This window comes from Bos javanicus, chromosome 9 (assembly GCF_032452875.1).
Source record: "Bos javanicus breed banteng chromosome 9, ARS-OSU_banteng_1.0, whole genome shotgun sequence".
Lineage (NCBI taxonomy): Eukaryota > Metazoa > Chordata > Mammalia > Artiodactyla > Bovidae > Bos > Bos javanicus.
In genome coordinates this window covers 37,933,448-37,945,654 of record NC_083876.1, presented here as the reverse complement: position 1 = coordinate 37,945,654, position 12,207 = coordinate 37,933,448, and positions in this window count along the sequence as shown.

Genomic DNA, 12,207 nt, shown 5'->3' with positions numbered 1-12,207 from the left:
CAGAGACATTACCTTGCCAACAAAGGTCCATCTAGTCAAAGCTATGATTTTTCCAATAGTCATGTATGGATGTGAGAGTTGGACTATAAAGAAAGCTGAGCACCAAAGAATTGATGCTTTTGAACTGTGGTGTTGGAGAAGACTCTTGAGAGTCCCTTGGACTGCAAGGAGATCCAGCCAGTCCATCCTAAAGGAAATCAGTCCTGCCTGAATACTCATTGGAAGGACTGATGTTGAAGCTGAAACTCCAATTCTTTGGCCACTTGATGCAAATAACTGACTCATTGGAAAAGACCCTGATGCTGGGAAAGACAGAAGGCAGGAAGGGAAGGGGATGACAGAGGGGTCGGTGTTGCCATCCAGCCATCTCATCCTCTTTCATCCCTTTCCCTTCCTGCCTTCTGTCTTTCCCAGCATCAGGGTCTTTTCCAATGAGGATTGGAGTTTCAGCTTCAACATCAGTCCTTACAAACTTTTAGGAGAACAGTCTGACAGAGGATGAGATGGTTGATGGCATCACTGACTTGATGAACTTGAGTTTGAGCAAGCCGGGAGTTGGTGATGGACAGGGAAGCTTGGGGTGCTGCAATCCATGGGGTCACAAAGAGTTGGACTTGACTGAGTGACTGAACTGAACTGAACTGAAGATCATGGCATCCAGTCCTATTACTTAATGGCAAATATAAGGGGATTGACAGATTTTGTTTTTTGGGCTCCAAAATCACTTTGGATCGTGACTTGGAATCATGAAATTAACAGATGCTTGCTCTTTGGAAGGAGAGCTATGACAAACCTCGGCAGCATATTAAAAAGCAGAGACATCACTTTCTGACAAAGTTCCGTATAGTCAAAGCTGTGGTTTTTCCATTAGTCATGTATGGATATGAGAGTTGGGTCATATGGAAGGCTGAGCACCAAAGAATTGATGCTTTCGAACTATGTTGTTGGAGAAGACTCTTGAGAGTCCTTTGGTCTGCACGCAGATCAGACCAGTGAATCCTAAAGGAAATCAAGTCTGAATATTCATTCGGAGGGTTGATGGTGAAGCTGAAGCTCCAATCCTTTGGCTACCTGATGTGAAGAACCGACTCATTGGAAAAGACTTTGATGCTGTGCAAGGTTGAAGCAAAAGGGGGAGGTGGCAGAAGATGAGATGGGTGGATAGCATCACTGACTCAATGCACATGAATTTGAGCAAACTCTAGGAGACAATGGAGGACACAGGAGCCTGGCAGAGTCCATGGTGTTGCAAATCACTGGACACGACTTAGCGACTGAACAGCAACAGCAGAGTGGAAGAGTAGAAGGTGTAAGGCCTGGAAATCAAGGTACAGTAAAAAATGTTCTGGAAATGCATAGGTCTCAGTACAAGAATGGCAAAATCAGTTTTTCCTAAGATGCATAGATAAAGCTTTACAGAGGAAGTACAAAGTGAGGTGGATTTTGAGGGATAAGTAAGAATTTAATAAAACTAAGACAAGAAGATAAGACTAAGACGGGAAAGGCATTCTAGGTGAAGGGAATAGAATATATGACGTTGTACAATGGGCTACTCCATATCGGTGGTTCCCTCTGTGTTTATTCTTCTCTTCATGGGAAGTTACCAGGACCACCAGCATCAGCACCTCCGCTGCTGTGTGGTGGAGTGCTCAGAAGCTTTCTGCACAGCTGTTATATCGGGTGGGATAGCTTACATCGACTCTCATGGAAACTACCCCCATTTCATCCTCTTCGAGAACTTCTCAGGGCACCATCTTATTCCCAATATAGGCAACTGGTAAACAAACTTACATTAAAAATGTGAAATTTGTAAACAAACTCATATTTTCAAGTATTAAGCAGATTATTTATAGTGAAAGACATTAGAGGGGTTTTTAAGCCTACATTTTGAGAGGTTCAAACAACAGTGTTTGAGGGCAGCTTACCAAAATGCATTAGAGAAAGTCATTTGGAAACCTCTTTACTGCTTTCAGAAACAAGAGAATTGAACTTCTCTTTTGCAGCCAATTCTCTGCAGCCACACACACACACAAATAAAGGTTTACTAACACTCTTTCTCCTGAGAACACTATCTCCTGTGAGCGGTGCCAACAGCTGAAAGCGTCGAGCCTGCCCTCGCACTGTGAGAACACAGCTCTCTCCCAGGGTCTGCCCAGATGCTCATTAAAATCCAATGAGTACCCCACAAGGATGTGTTGTTTAGTCCAACATCATAGCTTTCAGAAAGAAAAGAATTTCAACTTGGTGTGTGTGGGAAGATGAACAAAGTCGAACGCTACAGTAACTGGGTCAAATTAACTCTTTAAACAGGAGCTACTAGTAAATGAATGGCTGCTGACCACACACAGCCATTCAAAGTGTCACAGCTTAACTTCTGCCCTGGGGAACATCTGTTCTTCCCCAAACTCAACAGAACGCGCTTTTTTGTTGTTGTTTTTTAACACCTTCCATCACTGTAGCTTTTCCCTTTTACTCTTCTTCTTTCCCCATCTCAGTAACTGACTGATGTTTTACTCCTATCATTGGCCTCTCTGGAATATCTCACAGACCTAGTCAACATGTTTACTTCCTTAACAACGATTGTACCCATAAACTGTAACCACTTCTTCCCAGGCTCATATCACACATGGGAAAAAGCCACTTGCCCAATATTCTTGTCAACAACACACATTACAACCAGAATGCTTTGTTGTTTTGCACAGCAGAAATCTTGGGGAGATGGGTAGAGAGGAAACCACCAAAAATAGTCCCCATTTTTAAGGAGCTTTAAATTCATTTGGCTGTCACAAAGAATACTTTTATAAAGCTTGACTGTGTGAGGAAAATGTTTATTTCTCCTGAAGAACTGGTGTGTTTTCTTTTGTCATATATTGGAAATTATAGTATTTAGAACCTTTCTCTTGTTTGCTTTTGCTGCCAGAATGCATAGCACCAAGAGTAACATTCACAGACTGTAATTACATAAGCTCTAATTGCTTCCTTTCTTTTGTATGGCCTTGACTTCATATGCTTATTACCAATGGATAGATATGATTGTGAGGTTAATCTCCTCTTAAGCTATTTTTTGGAGTGACTTAGGGTATAAATAACTAGACAAAGATCTTTCACCCTGACTTGGATAAAGCAGTGAAAGGCATGCTCTGCAAGTTTGTACATAAGAAGAGGCTAGACAAGAAGGCTGCAGTATTTAAGATGGTGCTGGAGAGAGAAGGGGGATTTATTCCATGGATTTCCAGGGAACTGGCACCCTGAGAGAAGGAATTAGAGTGGCATGGAGTCCAGATCACACGGCAGGTGGTGGGCTTTGAGGAGTGTCAGTGGGTAAAGGGTTCTGTGGCCAGAGGTGGAGAGTTGCGTGGAATGAATTCTAGGGGATTCTGGGCTGGAAGTGAATTCATAAGAGAGAGGTAGTGAGATTTTTAGTACTGACGTTAAGTGTAATGTTTTGGGGGAAGGGGAGATGGTTTTAATAATGATTTTAGAAGTCTTCCTATAAAATGCTTGTATTTCAAGGCTCTTGGGGTCATAGTGATGTTTATTTGAATTTGGCCACGCATCCAGGTGGCAAGGAGTCTGTTCAGCTTTGTGATGTAAACAGTGCATGGATTGTGGAGACAACTGGAAGGCCAGGCTGGAGCTGTTACAGGGAACGCTAATAGAGAAAACAACATGTTCTCTGGAGTTCAGGTTCAAACTCCAGGAAAACTATGGGTTGTGGTAGATAGAGGAAAGAATTGAACATGAGTTAAGATGAATTGAAAGTACGATATAGGTTTCAAAGAGCAGGGGTTATTAGGCAGCAAGCTCAGAGGGTAGCCGTGGAAGACAAAAAGGGTGGTAGTCCTACGTGCATGCATGCTAAGTTGCTTCAGTCGTGTCCGACTCTTTGTGACCCCAAGGACTGTAGCCTGCCAGGCTTCTCTGTCCCTGGGATTCTCCAGGAAACATACTGGGGTGGGTTTCCATGCCCTCCCACAGGGGATCTTCCCAACCAAGGGATCACACCTGAGTCTCCTGCATTGTAGGCAGATTCTGTACCACTGAGCCACCTGGAAGCCCACTCTTAGATGAGCTGCCTTCAATTCTAAATGCAAAAAGTGAAGAGTATTTTATGTAAGGAACACATAGAGTATGGAGTGGCCAGACAGGAGAGTGACTAAAAATGATGTTACACAGGAATGGTTAAGTAGCTGTATACTTTTAACCCAAAGAAGAAAAACAGGATGTGGAAGTCAAGATTATTATTTTCAGATATTTGAAGATAAACAGTATGGCCGCAGGGAAGGAGCCTGTGATTTAAAGCCAGAGAAACAGTGATCTCTGACCTGCCTCTGACTGGCACACATGGGATGCGATCTAACCAGTGTTGCGTGAGCAACACCCCCAGGCATGGTAGTAAGTGGAGAACTAGCACCTTGTGCAGCATAGGGTTATTAGCATGCCCCCAATGAAGGGGAATTCTGTTCCTATGATGGAGAGGATAAGGGAATGCAATATACACATTCTCTGTAGTTCCATAGTGTTAGGTCTAAAATCAATACATATTAGCAATAAGAAGACAGACTTTGGCTCCCTTAAAAAAGATAAAATATGTACTTTTGAAGAGAAAATAAACTTTCTCACTGGTGTTTTTGTTTCCCAGCCCAGACAGTGTTCAAAGCTATCCTTTCTGATTCCAATCTACTCTAAGGAATAGGTGATGTCAGAGGATGTATTGTGAGACTTTTGCAGGCACCAAGGATTCTTTTGGCCTTCTCTTAGAGATTAGAGATGGTGAAGATGGAGAAGAAATGGAACTCTTCTGTGTATGTAGAAAAAAGTGACCAAAGTCAGAGGAAAGAAAACAAAATGTAGTCTTCCATCAATCTTTATGTACCTATAAGGACACGGAGGCAAATTTGAAATAGGATAATTTGAAGAAAGTTTTGATGAAATTTCCATTTACAGAGTCAATTGAGGAATAATTACCATCTAGCATTAAGAACAGCAAAGAACAACCTAAAGTGGAATGAGAGCCTCAGAGCAAGATCATCTTGACAGGAGCAGGGCTAATTGGTGAAGTGATGCTGACAGCTCTGGAGACCTGGCATGGATGGTACCAAGAGAAGATGCACTGCGACCTCGCTCCTCCCCCAGTCTCCTTGGGCTTTCCGTTGGCCAAAGACAAGTGAAAGCTAGAGGGCAAGGGAGCATGTTGATGTTTCCTAAATGGGTCATCCTTCTGAACAGGGAGAAACATACATCTTATTACCAGTGAGAAAAGTTTAAATAGAAGGATATAATCCTTTTTTTTTTCATGCCTTCTAAAATTCTGTTATCGAGGTATTCCAGCTAGACAAGGAGTGGAATCTATCCTGACAAAAGGAAAGTTGTCTTTATGTTTATCCCCATTTCCTCACCTCTGTTTACTTTCTTCTCTTGAACCAATTACTACCATCTATTCTACCACTGTCCTCAGAACTCTGTGGATCTGCCAATGGGACAGTGCAGTTGAGGGAGGCTGATAGCTGTTCCTGAGAATTTCTTATGGAGCCAGGCTGGGCATCTCCCTTTACATTTGGATAGTCATAGGGTACTGTTTTGTCTTTCTGATCTGTTAAAATTGTGTCCCTGTATTCAGAAGAGATTCCTGGAAGTTGTGCAGTTCCTGAGCCTTGGTACTCTCTCCTTGTTTATCATTGCCATTCATTCATTAATTCATTCTGTTAAAATAGATTGAGACTTTGCAGTGTGTACACACTGGAATACCATGGGAAAAACACCAGTCATGGTCTTTAACTTAATGCAACTGACTTTATTAAATTCAAAATATTAAAGTCAGTGAAGTTGCTCAGTCGTGTCCGACTCTTTGAGATACCATGAACTATAGCCTACCAGGCTCCTCCATCCATGGAATTTTCCAGGCAAGAGTACTGGAGTGGATTGCCATTTCCTTCTCCAGGGGATCTTCCCAACCCTGGGATTGAACCCAGGTCTCCCACATTGCAGGCAGACGCTTTACCGTCTGAGCTACCAGGGAAGCCTTTCAGTGTACTCCAACATGCTTCTTTATAAAATAAGGAGATACAAACTTTCATTTCAGATCAAATATTCTAGTTTTAATCATGGAAAATGTACCCCTGTAGCCATTTGAAAGACAAAAGGAAGAACTAGAGCTGAATATTTCTGTGTCTGTGATCAAACAAAAGTTTGAAATGCATGCTCTCTAAGAAACAGTCATTGATAGCTCATAGTTTTCTTTAGTTTGATGATATTGACAAATATAGAATATATATTTAAGTGCCATAGAAACTGAGTTATTAGAATATTTTATAAATAAGAGCCAGCTTACTGGAAGGGGAAGATATTGTTTTAAAGATGTTAGCAAGGATGCTCAACTTCTTCAAAATATATAGGAAAATTAAAATCAATTTTATTTAAGTGAATTGGAGTTTAGATCTATTTACATTGTTCAAGTATGAAAGTAATATAAACTGTTCCATAAGTTAAACACCAGTATGTGTTAATAATGATTATTTAAAAAAATCTATTTAGAATTATTGAAGAAACTATGATTTTGCTTAAGGTAACTTGTAAGACTTATAAGAAATATATTCTTCATAAATATTCAAATAAAAGAAATACATAATAAATATTTTTAGGTTCTTGTGCATGATTTTGAGATAGTTATCACTCTAATATGAAATGTGTAGCAAAAATAGTTGAATGTTGGACAACTGGCAGTTCTCATAGATTTTGTCTGTAAATTTACTCAGAATTATGTATAAACTCTGTAAAATTAGCATCAGTCTACAGGGTTTAACAAATCCAGTCACCTTTCATAGGTCAAAAAACTTAATTTCCATGTATGTAAACATAAAATTTTAAAATACCCTCCAGAAGCCACCTACCTTTAACCCTTATATCTAAAAATCTTCTTTTAAAATTTTGATTCCTAGCAGGCATGTGAGGCTCAGTTGACCTTGACTTTTTATGTTCAGCTGTGAATTATAGGGTTGTTACCATTGTCTCTCATGTACTATCTGGAATTTGGGGGGTTAATTTGACACCAGGAGTCCTCCCCACAATCCTAATGCAATTGCTTCTGAATGTAGAATCTATAAATTTTTTGGAGAATAGAAAATTTCTCCCAGAAAAAAAAAATGACATCAAATGACAGTAGGCATATATATTGTAGACTAATATTTTCCAAAAGAGCTGAATGACCTCCAGGAAGTTCTTTAATGTACAGTCTTTGAGAACTAATTTTTTTTTTTTTTGCTTTCATTTAATGTTTATCTACAAAAAGCTTAATATAAGTCATTTCTCAGTCATTTAAGTAACGGCCTTATAGTGAAGTACTGCTATGCAATTTTAATTTTCCTATTTACATTTGATCTAAAATTGAATTTTCCAAGTGAGATTTGCTAATGTTGTACCATAACCACAGTTTGAAAAAAAAATGAATCATGTGGACCTTGTTTGTGTACATACCACTTATGTAAGTGGTATGAACATTACCTCTAACTGTGGTGGTAAATAAGCAATGAAGTAGTTTCTGTACCCAATTCCAGCAGTAATTAAATTGTACAATAATTAATTTGAATATTTATTTGGCCAGTGCTGGGGTTAGATGAAGGGATACTGCAATAAACATGGGAGTTTATTCTACAGTGGGAGTCAGAAAAAGAGTCAGAAAATAAACAACTAAATAAATAAGAACACAAAGGCACATAACCAAGGAAGCGCAAGTTAGTAAGGCTTAATGCAAAATTTAATGGAACCACATAACAACCTTATCTTCATATGAGACTTTTAAGAGTTATTACAGGATACTAAAATAAAACTTGCTTTAGCAGATGGGTAACTGGCAGAATTTTAGTTAAATTTGGAGTCTGATAATCATGAACCCACAACAGAACCTTAAAGTCATGAATATAATTTTGTAAAGCATGTTAACGTGAATAGGCATTTATTCTCTACATTAGTATAATTGAAGTGAAAACAAGGAAACGTATTAAATGCAGAAACAGACCTAAGGCTACATTTCACTAATAGTAGTCCCAACTTCTGCTATCTGTTTTAGTACATCAGTATCATCTGTCTCATTGAATTAATGTTTTAATTGTGTTGGATTTTTAGTTAGTTTATATTTAATTTGTAATTTTGATTTTATAGTTGTACAAGAACGCTAAGCATGAGATGTTTGCACATTTTCCTGTAAATATCTATGAATTAATATCATTTATGTAGAAACTAGAGGTGCCTGATATTAGTTTCTTTAATAAGAAATATTAATAAAATATTGATAACATTTGGTGTTGTTAAAGTTGTGGGATAGCACTTTCATAGACTGAAGAAAAAATGAGTTGTTACAAACTTTTAGGAGAACAGTCTGACAGAACTATTGATATTCAAAGGGTTTTCATCATTCAGCTCACTTTTGGGAACCTATTCATCAGAAATAAAAGCATCTACATGTGTGGATTTATGTATAAAGATGTTCATAGCAGCATTTCTGGTAGTACCTCAAATCAAACTCTCAAATATTAGCAAATCAAATTCAACAATGTATAAAATAAAAGAAATAGTTTATGAAAAACTGAGCCTTATCCCAGGATTTTAAGGTTCATGGTCTTATTTCACTTTATTCTTTCATGAATGTACAGTAGAGTCTTCCAGAGACTATGTAATGTGTAATGACACAACAATTCTGATGGTTAATGCGATTTGTGCTTGTGTGTTCTTGTGTTTTAGTTTATAATAAGGAAATAACTGATAGATATAACTCTCATACATAAAAGCTTTTTGAGGTTCTCAATTTTTCTTACTATAATATTTTATTGTTTTTTAAATTTAAAAATAACATCCAGAATTTTCTGATCATTTTACTGCTAGTATGTGTGAATCTAAAAGGTCTGTTTTCTTTCAATCAATTGACTTTTAGTGACTTAGCTTCCTTTTGGGATTTTCTGATTAAAAATATTCTTTAAAAGTATATTTATTAGAAAATATTTCAAACGTATTTGTAAGTAGCTGCTGCTGCTGCTAAGTCGCTTCAGTAGTGCCCGACTCTGTGCAACCCCACTGACGGCAGCCCACCAGGCTCCCCCATCCCTGGGATTCTCCAGGCAAGAACACTGGAGTGGGTTGCCATTTCCTTCTTCAATGCATGAAAGTGAAAAGTGAAAGTGAAGTCACTCAGTTGTGTCCGACCCTCAGCGACCCCATGGACTGCAGCCTTCCAGGCTCCTCCATCCATGGGATTTTCCAGGCAAGAACACTGGAGTGGGGTGCCATTTCCTTCTTTGTAAGTAGAGATAATAATATAACAGAGATGCTGATGTCAAAACAGCTCACTTCTAATAAATATTGTCCAAGTTTACTTCAGATCTTTTTTTAATCAACTTCATATTTTAGAACACTTTTTGATTTACAGAAAAATTGAGAATATAGTACAGAGAGTTGTTCCCATGTGCTCTGCACCAGTTCCCCTAATTATCATCATTTTTCATTAGTATGGTGTATTTGTCACAATTAATAAACCAATAGTGATATATTACTCTATGTGTAGTTTGTATTTTATTCAGATTTTCTTAGTTTTTTTTTTAATTTAGCCTAATATGCTGCTCTTTTTTTTGTTGTTGTTTGTTTTTGTTCTAGATCGCACCCTGGATACCACATTTCATTTAGCTTTTATTTCTTATTATGCTCCTCTTTTTGGGGGGAGAGGGGCATGCCATATGCCCTGCAGGATCCCAGTTCCAGACCAGGGAAGGAACTCCATGCCCCCTGCAGTGGAAGCATGGAGTCCTATCCAGTGGATGGGATTTTTCTCATTGTGCTCCTCTTGGCTGTGATAGTTTCTCCGACATTCCTATGTTTTGGTGACCATGAGGATTTGAAGAGTACTAGTGGTGGATTTCGAAGGATTCTCCTCTATTGGAATTTGTCTAATGTTTTATTCATGACTAGACTGGAGTTACATGTTTTTGAGACACAGACCAGAGAGATGAAGTGTCATTTTTATCTCATCATATCAAAGTACTTACTATCTGAGTTATCACCTGTGATTCTGACCTTCATCACCTGGTTCAGGTGGTACTTGCTGTTTCTCTGATGTAAATCATTCCTTCCTCCCCCAACTTGGTACACTGTAGTCTTTGGAAGAAAGTCAATACACGCAGCTCACCTTTATAGTCATCCCCTCCATAAAGGCAGAGTATTGCATATATTATTTGGAATTCTTCTGTACAGCAGACTTGTCTGTTCTCTACCTATTTATTGCTATCAGTACAACTCATGGGTGCTTATTTTACATGGTGAGTTATAATTGCTTTCTGCTTCATCTGTTTCATTGCTTAAATTCTTCCAACTTTGGCCTTTGAGCAATCTTTCTGTTGGCTCCTATGTACCTCTGACACATGTCTATCAATATGGGTTTATTTTCCACTCCCTGACTTTGTGACATTACAAGATGCTCCAGGCTCCTTTTGGATTTCTTGCCTCAGTCTTAGAATCAGCCATTTCTTCAGGGATACCTGGTCCTTTTTTATTAGAAAATAGTGTTAGAAACCAAGATCTGAACACTAGATGATCCATAACTTTTAAGAGTTTTAAAGAGTTCAGAGACTAAAAGTTTTTGAACTGTTTGTCTCTAGTGCAAAAATCACTTTAAATTATGAATAATTAACCTATATGGATGTAAGGGAGGAAGTAGTATATTGAAAAGAGCACAGAGTTGGGCTGAGGTCTAAGCTCTATGCCTTAGGTACAGTGTAACCTTGTATAATTTACCACCTCTTCTGACTAATTCCTCAAGCTTATACCAACTTGACAAATAAGCTTTCATTTCTTTGTAATTTTCCAAAAGAATAATAATTTTATGACAAACATCATGCAGAAAATTATATACATGTATATTTTAAAAATAAAATACTTCTACCTTAATGACATTTCTTGATTTATAGTTATTATTTACTCAGGCACTGTGAGTAGTTTTGATTCATTATATCATTTAATTGTTGTAACAACACTATGAAGTTTGTACTATTCTTATTCCTGTTTTAGTGGTAATTAAACTGAGGCTCAGATGGGTTAAGTTCAAGTATAAAAATCCTAACAGTGAGGCAGGTACATATCTGGTTCTAATTAATGTTATTTCTCTTGTCTTCTTTCAAACATGTAACAAACAATTGTTAGAGTAAATTTTTGGCCCCTCTCACAGGGCAGAGAACTGCTTACCATATCTCTATCTTACTCTTACCAGGTTGTCTTACAGAGACAGGCATGCTGTGGACTTATTTAGTGAATCCCCTGGCTAGAGGAAGTTTGCTTCTTGCCAGAGTTAAAGTGGCCCATAAAAGCAGTTTTCTTGAGCTGGTGCAACAAGGGTATTAGTAACAACCACCACCAATGTAACAATAGAATAGTAGTTGAGATTCTACTCTGTGTCAGCTACAGTGCTATATATTTAATATTCATCATCATTTTACATTATCATCACCCATTTGTCATGTCTTAACTACTTTTTTAGGTAAGAAAAGTGGAGCTCAGAGTGATTAATTTTATTTCCCAAAGTGAGGCAAATTGCAAGTGGCAGAGCCAGTGTTTGAAGCCAGGACTGTGTGCTTTCCAAACCCATTTACTTAGCATTATACAAGGAAAAACAGCAGTTGCTGGCAAGGGAAGTTCACTCAGGGCATTTTTCAGAACCCAGTAACAGTAACAGGCTTTGCTGAAGTTCTAGAGCTGCAAAGATTTTGTGCAGGGCAGATGAAGAGTAGGGCTTGTGAGAGCTATAGAAAGAACTGATGAAGGCTTTATGCTCCAAGTCTGAACCTTGAGCATCTGTAGACAGATGTACTGAAAGCATCAGCAGTAGACACAGAAGTTCTGAAACAGGGAAGCAGAGATCAGTGGACACAGGAAAGGGGACCAGTGTGTGACACAGAAGTAAGATGAGGGAGAATTTAGTAGGGCTAAGGCAGACATTCCTGGCAAAGCCCATCATCATTTTCACAATGAGGGGAGATTAGATCCTAATGCTTGACTTACACTCTCTTTTATTTGTAGTTTGGATATTGTGGCAGGCAGTATTTTTTTTTTTTTAAAGACCCTGTGATGGTTAATTTTATGTGTCAACTTGACTGGACCTTGGATACCCATACATTTGGTCAAACCTTTTTCTGGGTATGTCTTTGGTGGGGGAGGGCTGCTTCTATACTC